Source organism: Euprymna scolopes, chromosome 3 (assembly GCF_053919585.1).
Source record: "Euprymna scolopes isolate OS-2025 chromosome 3, ASM5391958v1, whole genome shotgun sequence".
Classification (NCBI taxonomy): domain Eukaryota; kingdom Metazoa; phylum Mollusca; class Cephalopoda; order Sepiida; family Sepiolidae; genus Euprymna; species Euprymna scolopes.
The window spans coordinates 164,824,375-164,836,957 of record NC_136484.1 but is presented as its reverse complement, the minus strand read 5'-3'; positions in this window follow the sequence as shown (position 1 = coordinate 164,836,957).

The window sequence follows — 12,583 nt, the reverse complement described above, 5'->3', positions numbered from 1 at the left end:
GGTTGGATTTTTTTCGTCTTTCTCTTTTGTCTCCTTTTCACCTTTTATTTGTTTTTTTTTCTTCTCCCCCACCTTTTTTTTTTTAAAATAAAATGTTTGTACATAAAACCTCACGTCCCGAAGGCAGGCAATAATGACGAACTTCACACATTATTTACAACTAAATATACATAGAATCAGACGAAAAATTCAAATGAAGAGAACCACGTTTCAAACGGCTGGAGTTTTTTTATACATACATACATACATACATGCATACATACAATACATTTTTATTTTTCATATTTTTTTCGGTTTCGATTCAAACAAATACAGCTAAGTCATATGGATATAGTTTTATTTTTGAAATGGCAACTTTATAATATAAAAAATCGGTAGAAAATTAACTCTATAATAATATATACGAAATTTGCAAGAATTAAAATATATCTAAGCGTACTTTACGACCGGGCTTTACCGAGTGATCCTGCTAGCTTAGATAAATACTTTTGCAGTTTTAACAAAAAAAAAAGCTACAATAATATCAGAGTGTCTCCATTTACACTGAGCATCTACAGAATGCCAAAATCAATATATTACATATGAATGAGTCTCCTATGGAATTTTCTACAAGTCCCGTTAGGAAAAATATAATTTTTTTAGTTTAAACAACCCACTTCATCAATCAACGTGATATCTGGAACATTACATTTTCGTTCCGTAACGAGTACGTACACCAAATATATTTTTCAGTATTTCTTTAAAAAGTGCAATTCTAAATAAAAACCGAAAAATCACAGAGGCTAAGAGGAAAATAAATAACGATTATGAAAGTCTTATGTACGTAATGAAAAAAAACACCTAAAAGCCTAGGACGATCTTCATCATTCCAATAATTATAGGAGCGACGCAGCCTATGAAAAAAATCCAAAACTACTGCCAAATATACGCGGTGAACTAAGTGCAGGCTAGTTACAAACAATTGCACTCAAAGGAAGGATTAAAATCTTATAATTTTCTGTTAGAATATATGAGATAGAGAATGAAAGTCTGTCGTTTGGCAGGATGGCCACTCTAACAAAATAATAGACACATACACAGGCGGCAACAAGAAAGTCCGCACTTGTATTTTTTTTTTCGAAAACTGCAAATTTCAGCTTAATTTATGTAACTGTTTAAAATACCTATACCCCATTTGACTGGCCTTTTTTCTCTCTAATTTTACCTGTTCATATTTGACTTTTAATTGACATATTCTAGTGTTCACGTCAATTTTTAAAATAACTCTAAATTGAGGAGGCCAAAAGAAAGTTCGCACAATGGAAAATTGTTATTTAAATGTTACTTTAGGGCATTAATGCAACACAAATACAACAGGAACATAATGAACTAGTTAATATTTAGTAGCATAGCATTTCTGCATTTTGACAGCCTGCAATCTCTTCTAAATTCCTTGAATTAGACTGCAACAATACTCCGGGGGAAGGGCATCCCACTTTTCTTTAATTTTTGTCCAAAGCGCTTCCAAATTTGAAATTTTATTATTGCGTAGCTGTTGCTTAATGCAATACCATGCGTTTTTGATAGGATTGAGGTCTTGAGATTGCGAAGGCCAATCCAAACATGGAATAGCATGTTATCACAGGAACCTCTTGACATTGCCAGCTCTGTGAATGGGAGCATTATCCTGCATGAAGATGGGATTATCATCCAAATTTCGACCAAAGTAGGGTAGAAAATGCTCAGTCAACATATTAATGCACTTAATCGAATTAATTCGGCCTTGCAAGCTAACTATAGACCCTGGACCATTGGTACTAATAATGCCCCACCCTAAAACTGAACCCACCACATTGCACAGTTAAAAGTGAGCACTCAGGATTAACTTGTCTTTCCTCCGACGGACGTACTGCCTACAATCACTGCCTAGCCTATTGAACTTGCTTTCGTCGCTAAAAAAAGCACTTTTGACCAATATGAAGAGTCATGATCTTCATTGCATCTGACGAAGTCCAAACAGCGCTTTCTGTTTTTTACAGAAATCATTGACTTGCGTCTTGCAACATATCCTCGCAAATTAAATTCCTTGAATCTGTTTGTGACAGAAAAATTAGAGCATTTTTTACAATATTGCACTGTTATTGGATTTGGGGAGCTGTTTCAAATCTTTTTCTTAGGCTGCGGATCTTGATAGCATTGTATTCCCTGTTAAAAGTAACTCAAGTACGACCAGATTTAGGGGCTTCCGGTGTTGTGGTGCTTTTGCACAATCTTCCGTACCGTTTTCTCATCACATTTCAATCTGCGGCTGATTTCTCGATTGGATAACCAGAAATTTGAGCTCATTACGATCACTACAGAAAGTCTTGGCATATAGACTTAATGTTACGTTATTAACCAGGAACAATAACAATTACGATTAGAGATGCTTTGTTGCCTGTTAGTGGATATTTAAACTTAGTTAAGGGCGATAATTTAAACTGGTTTTAATCGAATTTGTTGCTGCGGACATTCTTGTTGCCTCCTCAATTTGAAATTACTTTTTAAATTGACGTGAACATTAGAATATTTCAATTCAAATTCAAATATGAACAGGTAAAATTATGGAGAAATAAAAGGTGAATCAAATGAGATATAGGTTGTTTAACCAGTTACATTAAATTTAGCTTAAATTTGCAGTTTTTGGAAAAATTACAAGTGTGGACTGTTTTTTATTAGTCATCTAAAAACGGTAGTTTCGTTGTACTACAATTAATTAGTGCAACTTTCCCTAGTCGTAATTGAACTTACAACCCTCGCAGTTGTCATTTCTAACCACAAAACTATGGATCGGTGCTCGTAAACGTTTCATCAAATGTCTATTAAATAAACATCCGCTAATCGCCTTTCCAATGCCCAGGCTCCTAGCTTGTTTCCAACCAAACACACAACGAACCTTGTTTAATATATATATATATATATACACACTAGCAGAAGTACCCGTCGTTGACTGGGTTCAAAAACAGCCTACAGAAAATGTACTGTGATTGATGAAAGTATGATAGGTTATGAAAAGGAGGGAGTTGTAAAGAGATAGTTTTTGAATCAAAAATTTTACCCTAAACAAAATATGAAAGTAAAAATAATTTTCGCGAAAATATATTTTTTATATCAACTTTGTTTCCACTCGTAGCCAAGAGTGATCAACAAACGACCACCCTATAATTTTATTATATCATATTTCTTCAAATTGAAACATAATTATCACATTATACTTACGCAAATAGATATGAAAAGTCTTTGTTAAAGTTTGTGCCATATTTCCGTGGAGTACAGGCGCGAACATAGACCCCACAATTTTATTATGCCACCCCTGTTTAAGTTGAAACATACTTATCAAAGTAGTCTTATATACATCTATATCAAAAACACTCGTAAACGTTTTTTTTTCCAGTTTTTTTATTTCTATACTTTGTGGGCCAGGCGCGAACGCAGATCCCACAATTTATATGAACCACCGTTCTGCCAGATCAAGCATACCCTTTCCTGATCCTTGATACTTCAGCTATTATTATATGCAATCAGTTTTTTAAAATAGTCAACCATATAGGAGCCTATTCGTGACAAGACACACACATACACATATAGGAGCCTATTCGTGACACACACACACACACACACACGGACGTTCAGCTTTATATTAAAAATATATATTATTTTATGTATCTAGATTAAACTTTTATGCAATTGTTTTCAGTAACTACTTCGACAGTGCGAGATTCGTAAGTAGAGCATGGTAGTAAGTGCAATGCAAGGGTCTATCCAATCCTTATGAGGAAAATACGTGTAAAATTCTGTGTCGCTTAATTGTTATATATATTTTATAAACATACTAATATAAATATTAAAAGGTGGCAAATTTCAATCAACATAAATGTCAGGAACCTATATTATACAAATATGTCTATTCCGACGATTATATTTTTGCATTTGTAATTTAAATAAAACTTCAGTACTATAGCTCCTGTGTATAAGACGTAATCTAGAGGTACAATTTTCACAAACCTAATCATTTAATTATATTAAATTTTAAAATAACTCGTTGGATGTTATCTTCCAAGTGGTATCCTATGTCTGATTTATCAGCGTGGACATTACATATTGCCAAGGAAAATTATATAAGTGTGTTTAGTTATAAGAAAGTGCTTGCCAGTTGACAGGTCAATTTTGCGAAATTACTCGTTCATCAAATATTACTCACTATATTAATCATATCGCGATCAGTCGGGGCATGTGATTCGATCCTATTGACACCATATGATAAATTGCCCACCAAGCTGAACTGAAAATGTTGAATATTTGCTAATTTAAGGAAATAGAGTTGTCAATGTAAAGTTATCCTTCTCTAATATATATATATATATATATATTATATATATTATATGCATAATATACATATATTATATGCACAATATACATATATTATATGCACAATATACATATATTATATGCATAATATACACATATTATATGTATATATATATTATATATATACGTAAATACATACACATACGTACATGCACACACACACACCCATGTATATATATATATATATATATATATATATATGCTTTCAATGATGTGCAGTAGCATAGATTGAACGAGATTCCTAACGATGGCCAATCAAATAAAGTACAAGAGGAGGGAACATTAATCATTATAGAACGGTGTGTGAAAATAAAATTATGATCCTGAACGAAATTCGCCATTTTGCGATAACTATAATGTATACAGATATCTTTTATATCACCATTATAATTTTTTTTATCATACGAAAATATTATGAAAGCATATTTCTTTTAATATTCGTTTAATATATGAATACAAGATCAGTAGTACTATGTAAATGTTATGGCAAGTAAGCTTAAAATAAACGTGTATGTTTCGTTATAAAATAAATATTATAATAGCCAACCTTAAATTATATTCTATAATCCAATTTAATAGCTATACTTACATAACTAATTATTTATAATTGCACTCCACTTTTTCTGTTTCATCTAAAATTTGTGCGCACCTTAAACAATATAACACGTTAATGAGCAACAATTATGTGGGTTGCTTTTATTCTAGAGTTTATTTTATTAGATAAAATGATATTAATGACGGTTCTTTTTTAATACACATATATATATATATATATATATATATATATATATATATGCACAAACACACATATATATTAGAATACTCGTGACCTATTGGATCAGCATATGTTACAGCAAGATAGGAAATAATGGGTATATTAATTATGCCAAAAGGATGCGCGTACAGCAATGGTAACAATTTTTCCATAAAAAGTTACATTCCTTAATATAAGGAAAACTACTTATTTGCAGTATATTTATATGCGATATTCGTTCTCAACATACCCTAAAACATATAATAAAACATCTTAATGTGTTATATATATACACACATTTCAGTAGGAAGAGCATTTTGAATAGGTTTATGTATCAGTTCTATTATTGCAATTCTTTATTATAACATAACCCTGTCATTCTACTTTTGGCTCATATATATATATATATATATATATATATATATATATATATATATATATATATATATATAATATATATGCATATAATATATATATAATATATATATAATATATATGCATATAATATATATATAATATATATAATATATATATTATATATATATATAATATATAAATATATATATAATACATATAATATATAATATATATATAATAAATAATATATATAATATAAATGTATATAATATATATATAATATATACATAATATATATAATATATACATAATATATATAATATATATATATAATATAATATATATGTATATAATATATATAATATATATATGATATATAATATATAATATATATAATATATATAAATATATATATAATATATATAAATATATATAATATATAATATATATAATATATATAATATATAATATATATAATATATATAATATATATATAATATATATATAATATATACATATATAATATATATATATAATATACACATAATATATATAATATATATATGTAATATAATATATATATATAATATAATATATATATATGATATATATATATGATATATAATATGTATATAATACATATAATATATATATAATATATATATAATATATATAATAAATATATAATATATATATAGTAAATATATAATATATATATAATAAATATATAATATATATATAATAGATATATATATAATATATATATAATATATGTAAGATATATAATATATGTAAGATATATAATATATATAATATATATAATATATATGATATATATAATATATATGATATATATATAAAATATATATGATATATATAATATATATAATATATATAAAATATATATATAATATTATATAATATAATATATATAATATAATATATATATATATAATGTAATATATATAATATATATAATATAATATATATATAATATATATAATATATATATAACATATATATATAATATATAATATATATAATATAATATAATATAATATATATATATATATATATATATATATCGTGTTATGTGATCATCTCTCAACCATCAAATCCCCAGATAGCGGATAGGGAAACCACGTACATATGTGGAGGTTAGCTGTGAATACTTAATAAATACTTCCAGATTGTCCGTTACCATAAAATCTGACATTATATATATATATATATATATATATATATATATGTATATATATATATATATATGTATATATATATATATATATATACGGGTGATACTGAGAAACACGTGTCCATGGATAACTTTCATGCAATAAAAAATATTTCATAAATATTTGAATAAGATATTCAAATGTTAATTATATAATCATATATATATATATATATATATATATATATATATGTATATATGTATATATATAATATGCAAATAATATAGTATATAGAATATATTTAACAATTAGTTGTATTCTTACAGACGCAAATCCTGCGTTATATACGAATTTGCATAATTGTTTGACAATAAATGTTTTCAAAAACGCAAATTGCCCGGCAATATGAATCTTTAATTTCATACAATTTGTATATACACATTGCGTGAAAGGCATTACTGACATTTTATATATTACACTTGCAGCGATTTAACTCCGGCAACAGATTAAGAAATCCTTATCCATGAATACAAATTTATTTTCGCCAAAATATTTCTGGACTCAATAAAACGTTGTCATGACGTTTGGTTTAGTATTGAATATTCATTAAGTAGGTCGAGTTTTATTGAGTGTAAAATTGCTGGGAAAAAAATCAGTCTATACTGATTTATGTTGCGCTATAATATATAAGGTTGAAAATTCCAACCTACAGTATAAATTTACATGTGCTAATTCTTGTAAATGGCATTTATGTAGAATTGGTAATCCGATTCTTTTATGTAATTTAAGTACCGACTAAAGAGGTTTATCAGAGAAGATTATATTTCATCCAGCCCACGCATACTTATCTCCCTATCATATAGCCACAACCATTATATATATATATATATATATATATATATATATATATATATATATATATATATATATATATATATGTTGTTAAACAGCACAGCATTTTCTTGTTTGACAATTTTCCGTTTTATTTTTTCCAGTTTTCGAATAATCCTTCTTGTGTTATATGTAAAATGGTGTAAAAGTGTTCCGCAGTCTGCGAGCGCTTTCGGCGTTTCCGCCATCGTCTGGCTGGTTATATAAAAAGTCGTTTTAAAATTACGTCGAATGATAAGGTCGCGTTTTAAAATTACATCGTACTATAAGATCGTTTTTGGCTTATGTGGGCTATTTATATACAAATTTATTGGACAGTTTTTTTTTTCTTTTTTTATATATACATTTTTATATATATATATTTTTATATATACATTAACAGAGGCATTTTAAAATATTTTTGCTGGATTCATAATTTATATTGTTTATTTTGGGTTGTCTCACTTTTATATACAATGCCTCCAACACCTTTAGTCTCCTAACGTTAGAGTCTGTTTGTAAAATGTTGGTATTTTCTACCATGATGTTTCTAAATTGAGAATGCTGGCAGCCATGTTTTTTTTAAATGTTGCGCGATAGAGCTAGTATCGGAAAGATGAAGCGTTAGTCTACGGGACAACGTGTTGGTCGTATGACCAATGTAAGAGGTTTTAAAGCACGACCTTATCATTCGACGTAATTTTAAAACGACTTTTTATATAACCAGCCAGACGATGGCGGAAACGCCGAAAGCGCTCGCAGACTACGGAACACTTTTACACCATTTTACATATAACACAAGAAGGATTATTCGAAAACTGGAAACAATAAAACGGAAAATTGTCAAACAAGAAAATGCTGTGCTGTTTAACAACATATGCTTAAAGGAGAATATGCTGCCTAAATATACACAATATATATATATATATATATATATATATATATATATATATATATATATATATATATATATATAAGTGAAAGTGTGTGTCTGTGTGTGTACATTTCCCTACGCAATAGCTCTGTCAATTTTCAGTCTTAGGGATCATAATAGGGGTCAAAGTTTGTAAAAATTGACCGCTTTTTTTTTTTTTTGGTCAACATACACCTCCAAATACCCGGGCAAGCCGGGCACCCATGCTAGTCTATCTATAAAAATGAACGTGTATGTATCTGTCTATCTGTGTATCTGTGTGTCTGTGTGTGTACATTTCCCTACGCAATAACTGTCAATTTTTAGTCTACAGACTCGAAATTTGATATACAGGTACTGAGATTTGGGAAAAACCATGTGATCGGTTTTCGGCCTGAAATTTGGCGACTAAGGGTTCAAAGTTCAACGATTTGCCTATGCGAACTCTCCCAAACTCCTCCGAAAATTTTGGGTCTAAACACTTGAAATCTTTAGTATTGGTTCCTTGGACATGGATCTAACTTAATAACTCAATTTGAACCCAAAATAATACTTTTTAGGGGTCATATTAGGGGTCACAGTTAAAAAAACAATGACCGCTTTTTTTGTGCTCAACATACACCCCCAAATACCCGGGCAACGCTAGGCACCCATGCTAGTATATCTATAAAAGTGAACGTGTCTGTGTGTCTGTCTGTGTACATTTCCCTACGCAATAGCTCTGCCAATTTTTAGTCTACAGACTCGAAATTTGATATACAGGGTACTGAGATTTGGGAAATCTATGTAATCGGTTGTTGGCCAGAAATTGGGCTGTTAAGGCGTAAAAGTTCAACGATTTGACCTTTAAGAATTCTACCAAACTCCTCCAATAGTTTTGGGTCTAAGCACTTGAAATTTTAGATATAGGTTCCTTGAACATGGATCTAACTTAATAATTTGAGCCTAAAACAATAATTGTGAAGGGGTCATAATAGGGGTCAAAGTTAAATAAAATGACCGTGTTTTTTTTTGCTCAACAGACACATCCGAACACCCGGGCAACGCCAAGCTGAAATTCTAGTATATATATATATATATATATATATATATATATATATATATATATATATATATATAAAGCGACGTATGTAACTACTTTATTACAGTTTCACTATAAGTTTTATAACCGGAAATGCATTCCCATCATGCAACATGTCTGTATACATGACTGTGTGAATAAACTAGGTAGAGTCGCATTTCAACGTTAACATGTTCAACGCCTTTTTTTTCAGAATTCTTTTCTATGATATTACGTCACAAAATGATCTACTTGATTTTTAAATATTCACAGATTATTAGTAAACATTTTTAAAGAGTAAACATTCCTTAAGATTATGTTGTAATTGAGTGCACGGTTTATCACCTTTATCCAAAATGTTTGAATCTATTAAAAATACTATAGGTTAATTATTTATGTTATTTATATCAAAACTCAATCTCAAACACACACATATATATATATAACACAAATTTAAGACCAAATTATATTTTATATGAATTTATTGTTCGACAGAATACTCTTATAATTTATATTAAAATTTCCTTAATCCGCAGAGTTTCAAAGAAATACGTTCTTCTCATTAGAGAAGCTATGGAACTGCTGGTACTGGCATTAACTGAAACAGCATTACATGAAAGCTAGTAAACATAATGCCAAACAATTTTCGTGCAAAGGGGTCATAAAATAGAGGGAAAAATAAAAGAATACCTTCATATGCAACGATTAAAATAAACAGATGAAATGATATGGAGAGGTTAAGTATTTTCAAGACGGAATGATGACAAGAAGACAATGTTTCCAGAGGAAGAATCTTGAATTATACTGTTGACAAATAGATTCAAATTAAAATCCAAAATGTGTGTAATACCCCAAAGACGTAATCAAGGTGTTAAGAAAAATCCGTTTGCTAGTAGTTGAGGAAAAATTATTTCAAATCGTCAAAGTTTTCTTCACTTAAAGAAAAACTAGCCGGCATCACAACTCGCTATATATATATATATATATATATATATATATATATATATATATATATATATATATATATATATATATTCTAAATATCAATTAGTAGCCTTGTTTGTGTACAACTATCCAACAGCCCACACAACTGGACTAATAATGACCAATCCTGACATTACGATGGTCGACCTAGGAATGGTGCACACCATTTCTCAAGATTAAAGTTCAAGGTTCAGGCCCTATTTCGTGCAGCTTTTTATAACTCCTCCAACTAGGGAAGATACGAACTTCAACTGTATGTACACCATTTCTAAATATGGGAGATTATGAACAACCGCAGCAAATATAGCTTTAACCTTTGATCTTCCTTTTGAAAATAATTAACATTACGTTTAATACCCGGCAACGCCGGGTACATGTGCTATTACACACACACACACCCGCACACGTGTGCGTGTGTGTGTGTGTGTGTGTGTGTGTGTGTGTGTGTAATAGCATATATGTATGCTAATACCCTAACACACACACACATAGAATTAAACAGTTAAAAATATAATGTAATATTAACGAAGGAAGTATTTCTGAATCTCCAAGTGCATTGCTAAGACGGCTTTTCAGTAGATATCGATGGAGTTGGGATTTTCGGCCATAATCTGGATAGAAAACACGTTAATTTTTATATTCCGATTTAAAAATAATATTTTAATGTTTCATAAGCTTCTCTTCCAGCAAGGAAGAAGGCAGCAAGAAACTCTCAAAGGATATTTTAGTAGTGCTCTGAAGGCATACTTAATATTTTTTTGGTGGTTTCAGTAACGCACTTAAAGAAGTCAATAAATATATGATTACAATATTAATCTTAGTAAGTGCTATATAGTAATCATAACCTGACCAACATCCCAGGAAAAGCAAGCATGTTTAAACGCAACATTTAAAAACACTAATCAGTTTAGACAGAACAGGTGTATTAAAACGTAGTACCGGAAGAACTTTGTTGTCTTTTGTAAACTCAGCATTGTCCTGTTGTAAGAATGCATTATTATATTTGCTTAATTGTATAAGCTAATTAAAATTACTCAATATTCTGGATAGAACAGGTGTATTTTTTCGACGTTCCACGCGAGTCATAAATATCTTAGATTGATCTTACTCAGAACCGGTGTTTTTAACCAGCACGTTGCTCGGAGGAAGAAATGTCACTGCATTTTGTTACACTATTGCATACAGGAAAAGCTATTTTGCACTGTAGATATTCTGGTTTTATTATTAAGGATGTCGGTTCAGAAGAAACTGTTGTGCGGGAGCAATAATTATAAAACTGTACAGAAAAACAGTAGTGAGGAATGGGCTGGGTGTAGACAGAGAGAGAGTGCAAACAGGGATGTGAGAAAATGGCGGAACGCGTAGATAGCTAAAGACAAAGATACAGATTGATATTGGTAGAGAGATAAGAGTTTTAATATAAACAGCATTAATACACTTCTTTCTTTATATTGCTCAAAGCTAAACCGGTTAACTTTCTTAATTATTAATACTTTGAAATGTCACCATCGGGAAATTATATTCACTTGGATTTCAAATTATGTGAATGCAATATGAATAAGACTAATAATTATAACATTTAAAATAGTTTATTCAGTTTGGGTTATTCTTAAATATGTTTAAACATAATATGCCAATTCATACGCAGGGTTATATATAAATGCAACTGAAATATTTATGTCATGTTTTTATTAATGTAATTTATTATCTATAATGTTATTTATTTTCGTGGGTCCTGGATATGACCTTAAACTATATCCGATGGTGAGGTCCCAGCTTGCGGGCTTTGGGGAGTGTGGAGCCATCCCTTAATTGCCATTGCTCCCAGGTCCACTCTGACCTGGAGTGGTAGTACCTGTTAGGGTTCCAACTATGGGTTAAATAGAAACCGACTTGAAAAAGAAATCAAAAACAAATATATTCTATTAAAAAATGATTTATCCGAATCACTGCATTCAGCATTATATAACCTGAAAAGGGTTGATATGCAGTAAAACAAAAACCAACTAACCAATTTATTTTCATGAATATGAAATAGGGATTAATTTGAAATAAGGGTAAAAGTGTTCACTTATAGGCCAATG